At 38.2% G+C, this 5,402-nt stretch overlaps 1 long non-coding RNA gene across 1 annotated transcript; it reads left to right on the top strand.

Annotated features, from left to right (window-relative positions):
* The first annotated feature begins 4,242 nt into the window (after positions 1–4,242).
* On the top strand, positions 4,243–5,176 carry LOC122765944. The gene is made up of 2 exons (XR_006360026.1): positions 4,243–4,307; positions 4,451–5,176. It is a non-coding gene; the product is annotated as an uncharacterized LOC122765944 (long non-coding RNA).
* The last annotated feature ends 226 nt before the right edge of the window (positions 5,177–5,402 follow it).

Genomic DNA, 5,402 nt, shown 5'->3' with positions numbered 1-5,402 from the left:
AATTTCACCATGCTACTGCCTCAGGGATACCTTTAGGAAGATCTGTCATGTCAGACAGTTTGACAATTTAAAGAAATTGTTTTGAAAACAGTCCCCACTGTGCATGTTTGAGTATTTTAATATTTTTTAATGTCCTGGCATCAATGAAACACATTCTGATTGTTTAGCTGTGTCTCAAGTGTATATAGTGTTAGAACAGCCTGTCATGGTATTGATTTCTTTTATTTCTTCGCGAATTTGTAAAGCCATTAATACCACTGTGATAACCACTGTAATATATGAATACCAGAGGTGCTATAAAAGTAATAACAATGCTTTAGTTTAGTTTGTTGGGGATGAATGCTGACTGAGTCTGCTCTGCTTTTTTATGGATCCACCTTTTCTTAATCTCCTCCTCTCATTGGGCACTGTTTTTATTAAAATGTTTATTTACAATATTATAAATGTCACAAGGGTTTTGACGGATTAAATGTCTGACATCTGAGTCTGTGTAGGCTTACTTTTTTTAATTATTGTTATTTTAACTTTAAGGAGCAAACGTGTTTGGATTGTTGTCTTAGAAAAAGCCTTTTGAAATCTGAGGTTTGCTTTTTCACCACGAAAAATAGCTTTATCAGTTTTATTCTTTGTGTTCCATGTGATGTAATTGTCCTCCAATTTACATCTGTGGCACCGAACATCCAAACAGTCTCTTATCTAGATAAAATGGGCTGAAGTTGAATCAGCTAATGACAGCTAAGATGCAGGAGGCAGCACAAGAGGCAGTGGTGGTAATTAACTTCCTCGCAATTTTGCTACACATTTTGCAGTAATATTAAAGGTCACTTCATTTTTCCCACAGCCCTGCCTTGTCTCTGCAACTAGCCGTGCCCACTCCCACTCAGTCCTTGTCTCTGAAGGCTCAGTCATGCTGTCATTACTTTAAGATATTTAAAAGCATCAATCTGGGACATGGGTAATAGTTTTGTTTACTACTTGTTATTGCATAGTCTTGTATAAATTACCTGAAAGGGATACTTGCGTAAAAGTACCATCTTTACTAACACACGTTCAACGGTTCTCCTAAGGTTAGTTACAAACTAAACTTAGGAAAACTTTCTGTTGCAACCATAGGAGAACCTTCAGGGAATGTTCCTGCAACCAAAAGATAATGTTCCCAAAAATTGTTAGCTGGGATTATTTTACCAGAAAATGACTTTGGCAGGAGTTTAAGTCACTTTTTTATTACTTAAGTAAAAAGCTTAAAGTATATGACATTTACTGTACTTAAGTATGAAAAGTAATTTTCTGATATAAAATGTACTTAAGTGTTAGAAGTAAAAGTATTTAATAAAAATGAGCAGTTAGGATTGAGCCATGGTAGCTCAGTGGTGGAAGGTTCAGTCTCTGCTAGTCTATCCTTGAGCTGTCCTTGAGCAAGATAGTTGATGGAAAGATGTGTAAAGCAGGTCATCAAGACGAGAAAAGATTTATACTGTATAGTTACAGGCCATTACCAACTCCTCTTCTGATTTTATTTAGTAGTAACAAATAACAAATTTTATTAGAGGGAATGTAGTGGAGTAAAAGTAAAAGTTGCTTGATATACAAATAAAGTAAAGTACAGATATGTGAATTTTGTGCTTAAGTGCAGTGACAAAATAGTTGTACTTCATTACATTACAACACTGTTATTGTGACGATGGGGAAAACAAAGAAGAAGTAACCTCTTAAAATGTCTAATAAAGACATTGGAATAACCACAGGAATACTTATATGGCCAATATGTGCCATTTTTTGGTATTGTGTGTACTCCATTTAGGATACACATCGTGCATCCTTGTACATTTTCTGTCGGAAAGAGTCAGTCCACAATCCTGTGGGATTTTTAAGTCACTCCCACCCTCATTCATGATTATCATGACTACTAATTGTGTGCTTTTTATCGCAACACACAGTATAAACATCGTCAACCATTCCATCACTGTCACAATCACACAATTTAAAGCTACCAGTATTATTGTACATAATTGAGGATCATACAGGAAACACACCTGACAAACCCTCTCTCTTTCTCTGTGTCACAGAGCTCCATGTGAAGCATGACCTGCACATGCTTCCACTTTGCAGCAGCCTCTAAAGCATCAGACCTGTGTGGTGAGTCATCGCTGTTAATGTTTGCTAAATTCATGCAACTAATTTTAAAGGATCCAGTGTCATTCCCTGTTAGACTTGTCAGTTTCCCCCAAACACCACGACTCAATTTCTCACCTCTCGTTCTTTTTCAGGTCCAATGGAAAAACCGGTGGAGTGAATATGATATGGCTGTGCTCAGTCAGATGTGTGAGTACCGTAAATTCTCAAATTGTGGCCTTCACTTACCTCACCTCCAGAGACCATAAAGTACATTTTGATTGCATTTTTGTTAAATGCTTATGTTTGAATTTAGTAAAGTTTTTTCATTTGTCAAGTTGTGACAGTAGATCTTGATGCTAAGATTTATGTGCATGTGACTGAGGCTGCACTAACTCCACAAGGTCAAATAGAGTTTAGAAAAATGTCTTAGTTACTTTCGAGGGGAATCAGTTTTAATTTCTACAAGGTTAGAGCCCTTACCAAAGAGTCTCAATGGCTGCATGCTTTTTGAACATTAGTATGTCTTCACGCTAGTTCACGCTTGTTAATAATCCATCTCCATACAATGCATAATGTTGTGGCATATCTCTATCAGTCTGTAATTTTGATTTTCCGAGGAAAATATTTTTAAAACCCCTTACAGTTTACATTCCTGACAACACTGTGACATTTTGATGTTCCTTACTGCACTGTGACATTTTTCTGTTCCTTGCTATAATGTAACAGTTTTCACCCCTTGCTATGACTTTTTTGGCCTATTTTGGACGACATACTATACTATGACTTTTTTGAGTGATTTTGGACAACATACTATACTATGATTTTGGACGACAAACTATACTATGACTTTTTTGATTGATTTTGGACAACATACTATACTATGACTTTTTTGGCCTATTTTGAACGACATGCAATACTATGACTTTTTTAATGATTTTGGACGACATACTGTACTATGACTGTTTTGAGTGATTTTGGGGGACATACTATACTATGACTTTTTTGGCCTATTTTGGACGACATACAATACTATGACTTTTTTGAGTGATTTTAGACGACAACCTATACTATGACTTTTTAGAGTGATTTTTGACAACATGCTATACTATAACTTTTTAGAGTGATTTTTGACAACATGCTATACTATGACTTTTTTGAGTGATTTTGGACGACATACTATTATACTATGACTTTTTGACGACATACTAAACTATGACATTTTGGTGACTTTTTGGACAACATACTAAACTATGACTTTTTTGACCGATTTTGGACGACATACTATAGTATGACTTTTTTGTCAAATTTTGGACAACATACTAAACTATGACATTTTGGTGACTTTTTGGACGACATACTAAACTATGACATTTTTTTACTTTTTGACGACATACTAAACTGTGACATTTTGGTGACTTTTTGACGACATACTAAACTATGACTTTTTTGTGACTTTTTGGACGACATACTAAACTATGACATTTTGGTGACTTTTTGGACGACATAATAAACTATGATTGATTGCGATGCATTGATGGCGTGTATCTGTGTCGCTCCTGAGTTCTCTGTGACGGCTCGAGGCTGTGTTTGTGACTCCAGCTCGAGCTGTGGAACTCTGCTCCTGTGATTCATGTCGCTGCATCGTTTTCTGTTTACTCGAGCGAGATGAACGCAGCCCGGGACGCCTCAGCCCCCCTGGGGCCTGGAGCCAGTGCTCACCCAACAACGGCTTCAATCTAAAGTTTTCTGGACATTTCCGGGGCGTAAAACTCACTCACTCGCTCACTTGTTTGCTGGATTATTTCTGCGCATGGACAAAAACATTGTGCATGCTACTTTATTACAATGCTCAAGAGTGCAAAGGATTATGGGTACAAATGCTCTCTGTAGTACTTCCTTCCTTTCTTCCTTCCTTCCTTCCTTACCCAGAAGACACTGCAGGTCCGTGACAGTGTTGACAACACTGTTCCATCCATAATGATTAGTGTTGGTTAAACCGTCATTAACACGTATAGAACAGTCAGTTTGTTCTGGGTCTCTTTGATTTTCCACGTGTTGTTGTACGTGGTCATTGTGTCATTGAGTGAAGTGTTGACTCCAGTGTTTCAGTCTCCAATCACCTGCAATAACTGTAGAGCTCACAATGGAGCAGATGCAGACGATCACAGATAAGGGATTTGGGAGGGTTTAAGGTATGGATGCTTGGAGCGAGACCTCACTGTGCCTGAACGTGATCTTTAATCCAGTCGTCCTTGATGAACGTATATTTACCTTTTCATCATGCAGCCAAATGAGTCAAGGCTTCTCTTTGTGTGTGTGTGTGTGTGTGTGTTAGCTAGCGGTGCCATTAGGGCCAGCTGTGTTGGTGGCTAACTCTCCTCTGAATCATTAATGGAGGTGCGTTCTCCGAGGCCAGCAGCAGAAGGATTTCACTCTCTGCTGTCGTCCCCTCTCTTCAGACAGCGGCAGACATTTGTTTTGCAGCAGAAGCTCAATTTTCTCCAATAACCACTTACAGAGCCGAGGACACTGGAGACGGAGTGAGAGGTGAACAATAGAGCGAGAATAAATGGACAGAGAGAGACACAAGAGGACGTGTTGAGGCTTGATGACATGACACAGGCTGTGATGAACTGTTGCAGAGAGAAAGTGAGGTTAACTGGAAGCTTCAGCGCGGCTGAAAGGACGAGATGTCGTCACAAGTCTCCTGCATGTTTTTGTATTTACCATTTGAAATGAAGGACAAACTAAAAGTACTGTAGTAGTACAAAGAACACCAGATTTAGTGTGTACACTTTCAAAGTTGAACAGTTTAAAACATATTTACAATAACGTTTTTTGTCTCAACGTCAGTGCCTTTCTCTGATTCTCTGCCTTCCTGCGACAGCACGAGTGAAATTACCGTAATAACCACCCGATTGCTTTGATGTGCAACTTCTCAGTTTTCAGAAACTGTCGCGTGATTACTTGTATTCCTGAAGCTGTGTTTCCACAGAGTGGAACGGTTCGGCTCGGCACAGTGTGGCAGACCTGCAACAAATGACCAGAAAATATCAGAAAACTAAATGATCTCTTGTTTTGTCCACAAACTTTTCTCATGATTTCCTTTTCAAAACCAGAAAATATTGACAATTTAGAACCTGAAAAATCTGAACGTTTGTTTTAATTATTTAAAAAAAACAAACTCCAAATAGTTGCCAATGAATTTAGAAATCGAATAATCATTGCAGCCCCAACATTTCCATTCTTTGGTCTCTTTCCAGAGTCAAAGTTAAATGGTACGGTCC

Source organism: Solea senegalensis, linkage group LG3, assembly GCF_019176455.1.
Source record: "Solea senegalensis isolate Sse05_10M linkage group LG3, IFAPA_SoseM_1, whole genome shotgun sequence".
Taxonomy (NCBI): domain Eukaryota; kingdom Metazoa; phylum Chordata; class Actinopteri; order Pleuronectiformes; family Soleidae; genus Solea; species Solea senegalensis.
This window is presented reverse-complemented; position numbering and strand designations above follow the sequence as displayed.